Source organism: Gekko japonicus, unplaced genomic scaffold (assembly GCF_001447785.1).
Source record: "Gekko japonicus isolate JY-2015 unplaced genomic scaffold, Gekko_japonicus_V1.1 scaffold563, whole genome shotgun sequence".
Taxonomy (NCBI): Eukaryota; Metazoa; Chordata; class Lepidosauria; order Squamata; family Gekkonidae; genus Gekko; species Gekko japonicus.
Window position 1 is genome coordinate 785,935 of NW_015166439.1, and position 13,059 is coordinate 798,993.

A 13,059-nucleotide genomic window follows, 5' to 3' on the forward strand; every position below is an offset into this window, starting at 1 on the left:
ACGGCATGACCACTGTCTGCTGTTTCTTCGACACATGCAGGCACGGCAGCACAGACGGCCAACCCCCTTTGGTATTCGGCCCTGGACGGGAACTGTTGCAATGCAGAGGGACTGCAGGGAGGAAAGAAGAGAGCGCGGGGGACGCCCTAGGGGAGCCGAAGCCACCCTTCCAGAGCAGATTTCCACGGCTGCCTTTTGCTACTGGCTCCAGGAAATCCGGAACGTGCTCCTACCTCTACCGCTTTTTTGCCAGGAAGCCACCCTCTGCTTGCTGGGCGCTGCTTCGCTTTGCACTCTCTCCCCCCCTCCTCCCCGGCTGGCAGCCGCCCAGCATGAGAGAGGCGAAGGAGGAGTCTGCAAGGGAGGAGTCGCTGTCTGCTATGCAGTCAAGCAGCAAGCGGGGGGTTAAGCGCCGTTGGTCCGCCTGGGCGCCTGCCTCGCTCACTTTCCTTCTTTCTCGAAGATTGCCCTGGCATTTCTTCCGCGCCGAGGTACCGGTCTAGATCCAGGTAAAGCGGTGGCCGGGGGGCGGGGGGGGGGAGCACTGTGGGAGCTGAGATTCATTGGCAGTCCTGGGAGTTTTGGTAGCAGCTGGAGGGGAGGAGCAGGCGGAGAAGGGGGCGCAGAGGGGAAGCGAGTTGCACTTTTGCGAGCTCGCCTATTACACAACGTCGTTTGGGGACGGGTGGAGGTTCTCAGCCCAGGCGAATCAGCCGCTGTCTCCGTTGGGCTTGATTTGGGGGAGGGGGGAGGATGAAGAAACCCGAGTGCCAGGAAAAGTGAGTTGCAAGAGTTTAGTCCCTGTTGGAAGTTTTTCCTGAGGAGTCAACCAGAGTCAAGGCTCAGACCCAGAACCTCTTTTCCAAAGGCCTGCGTTCCAAGACATGCATGCATAATGGTGAATGAAGCACCTCTGGGCATGTGCAGAGCGTCGCTTCTCTCACCCTGAGGAACTACAACCAGTCGAGATGCAAATAGGATTAAGGCACCGATAGAGACACGGCAGTGCAATCGTTTAGAAATTTAAAAACTGCATGTAAATTGAGTTACACTGTGGCTTAGCTGGCAAAGCAGAATGTTGGCAAATGTGGTTGTTTGCTCTGAAGGAAGAAAGACCGAATTCATTTGTTTCAGATGTTTTGGAAATAATTACATATAGGAAACCCTTTTGCTGTTTCCAATCATTTTCCTCTGCTGCCCTTGAATGCTGCTATTAACTTGCAGAATGTTCCTACAAACTTTGTTCAGTTTTGTCTTTATAAATCGTGGGAGGATGGTTATTACTTCTTTCTGTAATTTGGGAAATTACTGCTGCACTTAAACTTGTTTTATGGAATTCACTGCCCAATCTTGTGCAGAGTTACTCCAGCCTAAATTGATCTCTTTCAGTGGAGTTTAGACTGGATTTTTAACTCTGTATGGTATCGTGCTGTCGCCAAAACAATTGGCCCCGGTTTACAGGTTGCTTTGACTTAGAATTAAATCAGCTTAGTGGAACATCTGTGTTCAGAGGCAGTAGTCTTCAAAATACCAACTTGCAGGAGGCATACAAAGAAGAAACGTGTTTATACTCTGCTTTGTGAGTTTTCCTGGAAGCATCTAGCCAACCACTGTCAGAAAGAGGATGTTGGGGTAAATGAATTTGTCTGATCCCATAGGGCTTGTCTTAGCCTGTTAGTAGCTGCTAGCCGTGAAGGCTAAATAGAACCTCCATGTACAGTGACTGGACCATTGATCTGCCACTTCTCCCTCTCCCCAAGGAAAAGTTGCTCGCCAGAATCACTAGCACCTGTGCCATTCACACTGGAAGCTTTTGGGGAGGAGGGACCTTGGGTCTGAAATCCATATTTGAACCCTAATTTGGTGGATTGATTGCTCAAATGATGCTTCTCTATCCAAAGGGAATGAAATTAAACTTCATAATGTGAGTGCTTAGTTCTGACTCCTCTTGGATGACAAAAACCAAGTGGTTATTATAAAGGGCTCCATGATGTTGAGAAGAGAAAATGAAAGTGTTACCCAGTTTTCTGTTTCTGTATACCAAACTTCTCCAGTGAGCCCAGTAGCCCAAGGCTGGGTGTGTGTGTGTGTGTGTGTGTCAGAGGACACCTCATACCAGGAGCCACTGTGGTGTGGTGGTCAGTGTTCCCTCTAAGCTGTGGAGTCTTGTGAGCAAAAATTCTACTTTGTGAGCTACTGGCATTAAAGCTGTGAGCAAGTGATTTGGCTACTGAATAAATTAGTTTGCTCTAGAGCCATCCTTCCTGAACTAAGACAAAAATCTGTGAGCTGGAGGCTAAAAAACTGTGAGCTAGCTCACACTAACTCAGCTTAGAGGGAACACTGGTGGTGGTTAGAATGTTGGCCTAAGACCAGGGATAACTAGGTTCAAATGCACAGCCTTACATGGAGTTCACTGGATGATCTTGGGCAGCCAGTCATTCTTAGGCTAACCTACATCACAGGGTTGTTATGAAGATAAAATGGAGGAGGGGGATCTGTGTTTGCTACCCTGAGTTCCTTGAAGGAAGGGTGGGATAAAAAAATGCAAGACAAAGAATCAATTCAGACCCCAGAGTGTAGTCTTATAAAGCAGCCATAGTGCCAGAGAAGGTGTTTATTAGCTCTTACCCTGCACCATTTTCCCAATTGGAATAGGGCCCCCAGAACTGTTTTAATCCCTAGTACAGATTGCCTGGAAGGCCAGATAATGAAACTGAAGCTCAAATACTTTGGCCACCAAATGAGAAGGGCGCACTCACTGGAGAAGACCCTGATGCTGGGAAAGATTGAAGGTCAAAGAAGACGGGGACGGCAAAGGATGAGATGGTTAGACAGTGTCATAGATGCAACGAACATGAAGTTGAGCAAACTTCAGAGGACGGTGGAAGACAGGAAGGCCTGTCGTAGTCTGGTCCATGGGGTTGCGAAGAGTCGGACTCGACTGTGCGACTGAACAACAAAAAACAGATAAAAGACAGGCACTTGAATTGTGCCTTTTTAAAAGCATGTGCTTGGGGGGGTGCTTTTAATCACATAAATGGGTACATGAGGGGAAGAGTTACTGTGTCCCAGTACAGATGTTTCAAAGGGCCAAATCACACATCTGGAGTTCCACTCCAGCATTCCATGTGGTTTGGTCCTTATTGAGGCTGGCCTACAAATACATTCTGGCTTCAGAATAGTCACATGACTGTTCACCTGTGGTGGGTAAGGGCTGCCAGATACAACAATCCTTTTACCTTGGAAGAGTTTTGATATCCTGTTGTAAGACTGTTGAGGTGCCACAAATGATTCATGTGTTTATGTTATGGGCACGCAGGCTGAAAAAAAATTATATGAAAGTTGTTAACTGGGATTGCAGGGTTCAGTCAGATTCATAAATTAGATTAATCTGTTTTCAAACCGCTTGACCTACTAAAAGGGCACCCTGTTTAATGAGGCAACACACATTTTTTAAAAATGAAATTTTGAAGAAGAAATACTTACAAAATCTGCAAGTGGCAAACTCTGTGCCAGGGTTCATTAGGAAAGGAATTGAACATAAAACAGCTGATATTATAATGCCCCTGTATAGATCCATGGTGCAGCCTCATTTGAAATACTGTGTACAATTCTGGTCACCGTATCTCAAAAAGGACACTGCAGAGGTGGAAAAAGTGCAGAGGAGGGGCAACCAAGATGATTAAGGGGTAGGAGCACCTTCCCTGTAAGGGAAGGCTGAAGAGTCTGGGACTTTTGAGTTGAGAAAAGAGACGACTAAAGGGGGGACATGATAGAGGTTTATAACATTACGCGTGGGGTGGAGAGAGTTGACAAAGAGAACTTTTTTCTCCCTCTCCCAAAATACTAGAACTCCAGGGCATCCAATGAAGCTGATGGGCAGTAGGTTCAGGATAGACAGAAGGAAATACAACTTTACACAGAGAGTGATTAAAATGTGGCATTTGCTGCCAGAGGTTGTAGTGATGACCACAGGAATAATCAGCTTTGAAGGGGGATTAGATAAATTCATGGAGGATAGGTCTATCAGTGGCTACGAGCCATAGCGACTGAAGGGAACCTCCCATGTTCAGAGGAACAAAACCACTGAATCCCAGTGCCAGGAGGCAGCCTCAGGAGAAGGCCTTGGCCTTTATGCCCTGTTGTTGGCCCTCCAGAGGAACTGGTTGGCCACTGTGTGAGGCTGGATGTTGGACTAGATGGATCATTGGTCTGATCCAGCAAAGAGGCACCTCTGGAAGTCAATGGAAGACAGGAGGGCCTGGCATGATGTGGTCCATGGGGTTGCGAAGAGTTGAACTCGACTTTGCGACTGAGTAACAACAACAAAAAGCAAGGCTCTTCTCATGTTCTTATGTCATTCATCCATGTAAACAGTTTTTCTAACTATGGTGGTTACTGAGTTACACAAGCATTATCTCATACCAAAGAGTTTTTTCCACCTTCAGAACTCTTTTATTCCTATGCAGATGTATGCAGAATTAATAGATTAAAATTAGTACAATTAAAATCTCTTTGAACTGTTGACATTTTCTATAGACTAATTTACAACTAGTTAATTCAAGAATTCTTTATATATTGCAATAACGTGCAAAGCACTGAGACGGGTGCTTTGTTTGCAACTTAGTTGCAATTCTTTTTCCTTTTGGTCCCTTTGGGCTACTTTTTAATTTATTAATTATATTGTATCTTTTCATCCTATAATTCCTCCAAGAACCTCAAGGCAGCATGCGTCAGTTTTCCCTTCTCCATTTAACTTCCAACAGCAACTCCGTGAGGTAGAGTAGGCCATGGTGGTAGAGTGAATGCTCCAAATTCACCTGAGAAGCTTCGATAGAAGGGTGAGGATTTGAACCTGGGTGTCCCAGATCCTAGGCTGACACTCTAACCACTACACCAAACTGTGGGGTTCCTCAGACTTTGTGAATTTAGGAAATGTACTGTTTTGTAAATGCCTCATGGAAACCAGGCTGCTCAAAGTTAAAGCAACAGAGATCCCCATGCAGACATTACCACGGGTTGATTTCTTTCATCATAGTTCATTGTTTCCCCCCAATATCTAAACCAGATCTGTGCAGCCTGACCTACTAAGTCCACCAGATCCCTGCAAGGTGCATCACACCTCTTTCCTGTTTTTGCGGCCTCAGGTAGGCAGCAGAAAGTTCATTGCACTCCCTGTGGGCTACCATCCATGGCTGGTGGGCTGCATTTGACTTGGGAGGAGAGGGTCACCAGCTAGGCGGACTTACCCATAGTAATGAGTAAGGATGGGCCACATACTGGCATGTGAAGCCAAGGTTTGAAATGGACCTGTGTTAACCATGGTTAAGCATTATATCTAGGCTGAGCCAGCTGTGATGAAGGTGGTTTCCCTGTCTCTTCAGCCTCCCTGTTTGGGAGCAGGTCTCATCCTACCACTTCAGTTGGCCTGTCTGTTGTTGACCAGAGTCAAGTCTTTTCTATCATGGTTTCGGCTCTGCGTAATGGCCTCCCTAAAGAGGTGAGAAAGGGGGCCCCTCCTTGAAGATCTTGAGGATGCGCTGCAAGGCCTGCCTGTTTTTTGAGGGGGTTTGAATGGCAGGCATCTTTTGAGGGGGGAGGGATTTGGGGCTAGTTATTCTATCTTTGTTTTTTAGCTGGGAATGTTTTAATCATTATTGTAAGCCACCTTGAACCAAGAGGAAAGGTGGGATTTAATTGTTTTAATAAATAAATATGAGGGTCTTTTGGTATATATCCTCTGGGGATGAGCAAACCATGGTTTCTCCTGTACATTTGTTATCTGGACTAGAGTTACAACAGTGACCATGGTTAATAATGCTTAACCGTGGTTAGTTTCAAAATCCTCCTGCATAGTGACAAGTTAGGGTGTGGGAATTAAAAAGATTTGCAGTGCAATCCTATGCAAAATTATTCCGGCCTATTAGTTTCAGTGGGATTAAAGTAAAGGTAAAGGTTCCCTTGCTCGAAAGCCAGTCGAATCCGACTCTAGGGTTGCGGTGCTCATCTCCGTTTCAAAGCCGAAGAGCCAGCGCTGTCTGAAGACGTTTCCGAGGTCACGTGGCTGGCATGACTAAACACCAGGGCGCACAGAACGCTGTTACCTTCCCACCGAAGTGGTACCTATTTATCTACTTGCAATTTCTTGCTTTCGAACTGCTAGGTTGGCAGGAGCTGGAACTAGAGATGGGAGCTCACGCCATCATGCAGCACCCGGGTCTCGAACTGCTGAACTACTGTGTCTTAATCTCATTTTCAGGGGAGAAAATTTACTCCATATGTTTCTCACAGTAAGCTCAGTTGAAAGATGGCTTACCTGTGACTTGCTTTGCTTAGTCAAGCAAAGAGTTGAACGTCAACCTCCCACAGCTAAGACTTAGTGCTCTGCTTTCTATCCTTTGCTAGTACCTGTGTCAAAAGTCAAGCAGGCCTTGGCTTGACTAGTAAATGGAGGTGTGATGGACAGGTTACAGATCCAAAAAATTCTGAATACCGGCACCATTATTTTCAAACGGCGGAGGTTAATAATTACTCCTATATTACCTTGAGCAGTAAGAATGCTTTCCTTCTGTGCTGCTTGCCAAGGAGGAAGGGATTTAAACTTCCTCTTTGCTTTGACCCCAGGCTTAGAAGAAAAATAGCACCTATCCCATATTCCCTTGCAATGGAACAAAATTTGACTCCAGTGGCAACTTTGAGACCAACAAAGTTTAATTCTGGGTATAAGCTTTCATGTGCAAGCACACTTCTTCAGATACATTGAAACAAGTTTTCCCCAACCATTACATGTAGGTGGAAGGGGGTTAGTTGCCAAAACGGCTAATGCATAAGTAACTGAGTGATAATAAGAATAGCTAAGATTAGATTAAAGCAGCTGGTAAAACCTGTGAATAGCAGGAAATCACTATGCAGATAATAAAAGAGTTAACAAACAGATGTGAGAACTAAGTTTGAGTCCAGTAGCACCTTTAAGACCAACAAAGTTTAATTCTGATTATAAGCAAGAACTGAGTGACGTAGCATATGTAGTGAGATAAGAACCCAATATCTTTGTTAAGCCTTGGGGGTTCCATTGTCCTGAGTGCTGTAATAACTTGTAATTCAGCAATCTTCCATTCCAGTTTGTTTTTGAAATTCCTTTGCAGTAAAACAGCTGCTTTTTGGTCCCCCGTTGAGTTTCCTGGGAGGTTGAAATGTTCTCCTACAAGTTTCTCAAATATTGTGATTCTTGATGTCAGATTTGTGTCCATTTATCCTTTGGTTTAGGGTTTTGACTTGTCTGCCCTATGTAGGGAGCCAAAGGGCAATGTTGGCATTTAATGGCATATACAGTGTTAGAAGATGCGCAAGTGAATGTGCCTGAGATGGTGTAGTTGATGTTGTTCGGTCCAGTGACTGTGTTGTCTGGGTGTTATGTGGCAGCAAAGTCTCTTTCCCTTGCAGTGGGAAAGAGAAGTTAGGTGAGGCTTCCTTTGAAAAGGGGCTCTCTAGCCAGCCCTTGATGCCTGGGAGGTCCGAAGCAGCTATACTCTGCTCCAGAACTGGTAAAACAAGGGTCTGCTTTGGTGGCTCAGAACTTCTGGTCCAACATTCTGTTTCCAGCAGCCACCAACCAGATGCCTCTGGGAAGATTGCAAGCAGGATACAAAAGGAATAGTCTTTTTGTGTTTTATGTGTGTCCTGTATCTGCTGTATGCAGGTGAACTGCCTCTGAATTTGGAGATTAAATTTAGCTTTCTTAATGGATTGACAGAAATACCCTGGAAAAATTTATAACCTTTTAAAAAAGCCATCAGAGCTAGTGGCTGTCATCACGTCTTGTAGCAGTGAATTCCAAAAGTTAATTGTGTATTGGGTGGAGAGTAACTCCTTTTCTTTCGTGTGTCCTGCATCTACTGCCTGTTACATTTATTAGGTGGCTCCTAATACTCAAACATAACCTTTTGAGTATGCCAGGAAACAGTGATAAAACACTGGTGGATCATCTAGCAGTAATTTAACCATTAACAGCTAGCAGTGAATACCTTGTGTGAATTCTCTCTATTGTGTCAGAGGGACTGTCCATAAAATATCTCCTACAGAAGCCTTTTTAAAACTCCTTGTCATATGTCTCCATCTCCGTTTGCCACTACTCCATTTCTTCTTTGTCATAGATTTGCATTTCCCTCCCCTCCCACCCATGCACAGTGTGTTTTATGGATATTTCCTGCCAGATCTTAGCCAGTTTTTACTTGCATAACTGTTAATTTGTTATGCAAAGTGATACTCATAATGCAAATATGCTTCTTTGCCAGGATCTCTTGTTTCCTGGCTTGTGGGGTTTAAGCAACTAGTAACAATTGCCCATTTTCTCATTCTCAGCTGGGGATGGGGGTGGTACCTGTATTTCAAGTCTAGCTCTAGTTTTCCTAGGAAGGCTGGAATAGTTGTGAAGATGAATCCAAATTCTTTCCTGACCCTTTCTCTCTCTCCCAGCAGGCTGATAATGGGGCTGGCTCCCATATCCCTGCATACCACATCATACAACCATCGTGTTCTATATTAATTATAACCTGGAACACTTACTGCCCCTGGTGCCATGCTTGTAATCTCGGAAATCCCCCTGTGCTGATGAACACTTAGTAGGGAACTGCTGGGGAGGTTCCACCCTTCCACACCTCCATTTCAGTGGTGCAAGCAGAAGAGCTGCCTGGTGGGTAGAGCGCAGTCTTTGCTCTGTCTCTCATTCCACTGCCCTTGAAGGTGCTGAACATCTGCTGTCTGTTGTGGGATGATTTCGCGGGGGAAGCCAAGAGAGGAGTCCACCTGGTCTCTATCTTCTCTGGGTCCCCCAAGTGGAATGGGAGCTGGCCAGGGCACTCGGATCAGTCCGGAAAAGAAAAGCCTCACAGGAAACGGTCACAGTCGAGCACTGCATCTCCTAGCAAGCAGGTGTACAGCAAGGCATTGTGGGGGAAGCCAAGGTTTGCATCCCTTATACCCGACTGACCAAGGCCCCCATGATCCAAATTCTGCCACACTGTCTGAAGGCAGTTGCCATGCCTTGCCTCATAGCAGGGTCACCTCTCACTGTCACCGTGAGACAACAGCAGCTCGATTTGAATCCAGGAGCACCTTAGAGAGTGACGAGACTTTCAGGGTAGGAGCTTTCGAGACTCAGGGCTCCCTTTGTCAGGCATTTATATTATTCATTTTATTAAATGCATGAATCGCCCACCCTGCAAGCAGGCTCTGAGCAATTTACAATCTTAAAACAGTTAAAATACAATCAGCATTTGTTGTTGTTGTTCAGTCGCACAGTCGAGTCTGACTCTTCACGACCCCATGGACCAGATCACACCAGGCCTTCCGGTCTTCCGCCGTCCTCTGAAGTTTGCTCAATTTCATGTTCGTTGCATCGATGACACTGTCTAACCATCTCATCCTTTGCCGTCCCCGTCTTCTTTGACCTTCAATCAGCATAAAAGTATAATAATAGTCCAATAAATTAACAGTCTAGATGGCGATAGAGACCCCTTTTGCCAGCTACAGTGCTGTCTGTGCAGCAAGGCAGAGAAGGGCAGGTGGGGTTCGTAGGTGCTGGTCTTAACCATTGCTGACCTCAACTAAAAGCCTGGCGGAACACCTCTGCCTTGCAGGCCCTGCGATATTTGCATCAGATCCCACAGGGCCCTGAAGTTGTTTGGCAGAGAGTTCCGCCAGGTCGGGGCCAGGACCGAGAAGGCCCCGGCCATAGTCGAGGACAGCTGGACTTGCCTAGGGAGAAAGCCGTATCTGATGAAGGGAGCTCTGACTCTTGAAGGCTCATCCCCTGAAAATCTTGTGGGGTCTCTAAGGTGCTCCTAGACTTGAATCTGGCTGCAGATCAACATGTCTGCCCTCTTAACCTGTGAGGAAACAGAGATATTCTTTTGATTACTGCAGCTTCCTAAAATTTTGGTTTTCCACTGGATCTCTGATCTGTCTACCTGGGCTCTTGTCCTGGACAAGATAAATCGATGGATGGACACACCCTTCTTGTTAACGAGGCTTAGCTGTTTTCCTTCTCCAAACGTTTCTACCCCAACTTGCCTACCAAGGCACTCCTTAGAATGGAATCATTAGAATGGAATCATTTTAACTGTGTTGTTTAAAATCTTACAGAGTGGGTTGCAGACCGTTCCCTAAGCAGGTGGTTCCATTGGTTGACTTCTTTAAGAGGCATTTCTTAAAGTGGATTTTTAAGTAGCTTGCCTACTCACCTAGGGTGAGTAAGGCTTGTCTGTAGGGGAACAGTTGGGGAAGTTTTTGTAAGTATACTTTTCCCTCCTTCAGCCAGAGCTTCAGGGTAGTGAATTTTGAGGGGAGGGACTGGGGCAAGTGATGCTCGGTATTCTTGGTGCTTGGGGGGGGGGGGGCGACAGTGGGGGGGCTTCTAGTTTCCTGGCCCCACTGGTGGACCTCCTGATGGCACCTGGTATTTTTGGCCACTGTACAGGGAGAGAGTGATGGAATCTTAACAAAAATAATTGCACTGCCCTCTGAGTATCTTTCCAATTGGTCATTGTCAGGCCTGAGATCCATAAGAGAACATGCAATTTCAGATGCTGATCTTGCATTTTTATGAGTTCTTTCAGGGTCTTGGAAATGATGCTTCTTTTGACACCATCTAAAATTACAATGGGCATTTGAGCCCAATTGCTAAAGCATTTAGATAGGGTTGCATGTAATCCGCACCTCGCTGCAATCCCAATATTTTGCACCCTGGAAGGAAAATCAAGACAAAGGGGTGAGAGAGGAAGATAAGAGAAAGTGCTGAAATGATGCATGGTGTGACGAGAGTGGGGAGAGAGAAATTTCTTGTGACTCCAGAACTTAGGATGCCTCAGTGAAACTGATTGGAATTGGTTTCAGGACAGACGAAAGAAAGTACTTCTTTACACAATAGACTTGGGAATCAACTATGTGGTAAGGGCAACTAATGTAAACGGCTCTGTGAAAAATATTTACATAAATTCACTAATGATATGGGTCCCTATTTGGATTACAAACTGGCAACCAGTATCAGTCATATCTTACTTTCTACAGTAGATCTAAGTAGACAATAAAAGCAATTAACTAACAGTTAAAACAATGAATAAACAAATGCTAATGAAGCCCAAATCACTTGTAGACCCAATTGTCAGCTTGTAGTCCTCCAACATGCCTTTCAATCGGTGTCTTTCTGCAAGAGTCAGCTGCTACTGCCAGATTTTTTGTGTATATTGTCTGTTTTTGTACTTTCTTCTCATCTCTCTGGTCCCTTGCCAGTTTCTCCTCCCGCTGTCTTTCGCCCTCACCCTGACTCCCAACATCTTAATTGCTTTTCTTCCACGTGTTCAGAAGTAAGTGTTACATTTCTGTGACTGCTTGCCGCCATAACTAAATGGAACCTCCAGATACAGAGGCAGTATACCTTAGCATTATGAGATGCTGAGGGCAAAGAAAAAGGGGTCAGGCATCACTTTCATGGCAAATACCTGGGTGCTTCTCAGAATTTTTTGGCTGACCCCTGTTGGCAAGAGGCGGCTAAACCAAGTGGATCTTTGGTCCCGTCCATATGGTCTCTTGTTATATGGTTGATACTCCCCATGTGCAGTTTGATATTTAGTAGGCATGAAAATTAAATGGAACATCCATGTGCACGGGCAGCTGAAAAGCAGATGCAGAGGACAGCTAAACAAGGAAGGCTTCTGGATTAGATGGACCTGTGGCGTGATCCATAGGGCTTCTCTTAGGTTTGCATATGCTTGTCGCTATGCTTTTAGTTTTGACAAACACCCCCCCCCCAAGTTTCTAGCCCTTGTAGCTGTATACATATGGCAGAATCCAAATGCAGAAGTGAGGGGTGGAGAGGACTTGGGGCTTTTACAATGCAGATGCAAAGTATAAATAACCACGAGCCAGCATGGTATAGTGGTTAAGACTGGAGGACTCTAATCTGGAGAATGGGGTTTGATTCCCCACTCCTCCAGATGACGTCTGCTTGGATGACCTTGGGCCAGTTACAGTTCTCTGAGAAAACTCTCAGCCTCACCTGCTTCACAAGGTACTTCTTGTGGGGAGAAGGAAGGGAAGGTGATTGTAAGCAGCTTTGAGATTCCTCGTGGTAGAGAAAAGCAGAGTATAAAAACCAACTCTTCTCCTCCACCTCCTCTTGGACACCTTTGTTGAGCAGCCAGGAACAGTCTCCAGGTAACCCAGCCAGGAGGCCTTTATAAGTTGGAAGGGGGACAGCTCTTGCATTCAGACAGGCCATCAATGTACTACAATGTTGTCAATAACATGGTGAGTGTATGGGACAAAGGTATCCTTTTAAAAAACTATTTGCAAGTCTGTTCTGTGTAAATCGTTTCTCTTCCACTGGTTGAACAGGAGACCAAGAGAACAAAGTCTGAGTCCCGTGGCACCTTTAAGACCAACAAAGTTTAATTCTGATTGTAAGCTTTCATGTGCATGCACACTTCTTCAGACACATTGAAACAGACGTCCTCAAGACTTATAGGTGTGGGCGTAGTTACCAGGAAGGGTTAACTAGGTGATAAGTATAGCTAAGATTGGATTAAAGCAGCTGGTAAAACCTGTGAATAGCAGGAAATTAGCATGCAGATAATAAAAGAGTTAACAAACAGATGTGAGAACTAAGTTCTAGACCAGTGGCACCTTTAAGACCAACAACGTTTAATTCTGGGTATAAGCAAGAACTGAGTGACTTAGCATGTGTATTAAGATAAGAACCCGATATCTCTGTTAAGCCCTAGGAGCTCCATTGTCCTGACTGTTGTAGTAACTTGTAGTTCATCTGTCTCCCATTCCAGACTGTTTCTGAAATTTCTTTGCAGCTGTTTTATTACTGCTGTTCACAGGTTCTACAAAGTGCTTAATCCAATAAGAACATAAGAGACGCCAATGTTGGATCAGGCCGAAGGCCCATCCAGTCCAACACTCTGTGTCACACAGTGGCCAGAAATACCAGTGCCATCAGGAGGTCCACCAGTGGGCTATCTTAGCTATCGCCCAATTACTTATGCATCTTGA

At 45.3% G+C, this 13,059-nt stretch overlaps 1 protein-coding gene across 1 annotated transcript in view; it reads left to right on the forward strand.

The window, feature by feature from the left end:
* Positions 1 to 373: 373 nt before the first annotated feature.
* CAPN1 (calpain 1) overlaps positions 374 to 13,059 on the forward strand; it is a 71,690-nt gene continuing 59,004 nt past the window's right edge. The window contains exon 1 of the mRNA XM_015411948.1: positions 374 to 509. The gene's annotated coding sequence lies outside the window, so the exon portion shown is untranslated. The remainder of the gene's footprint in view (positions 510 to 13,059) is intronic.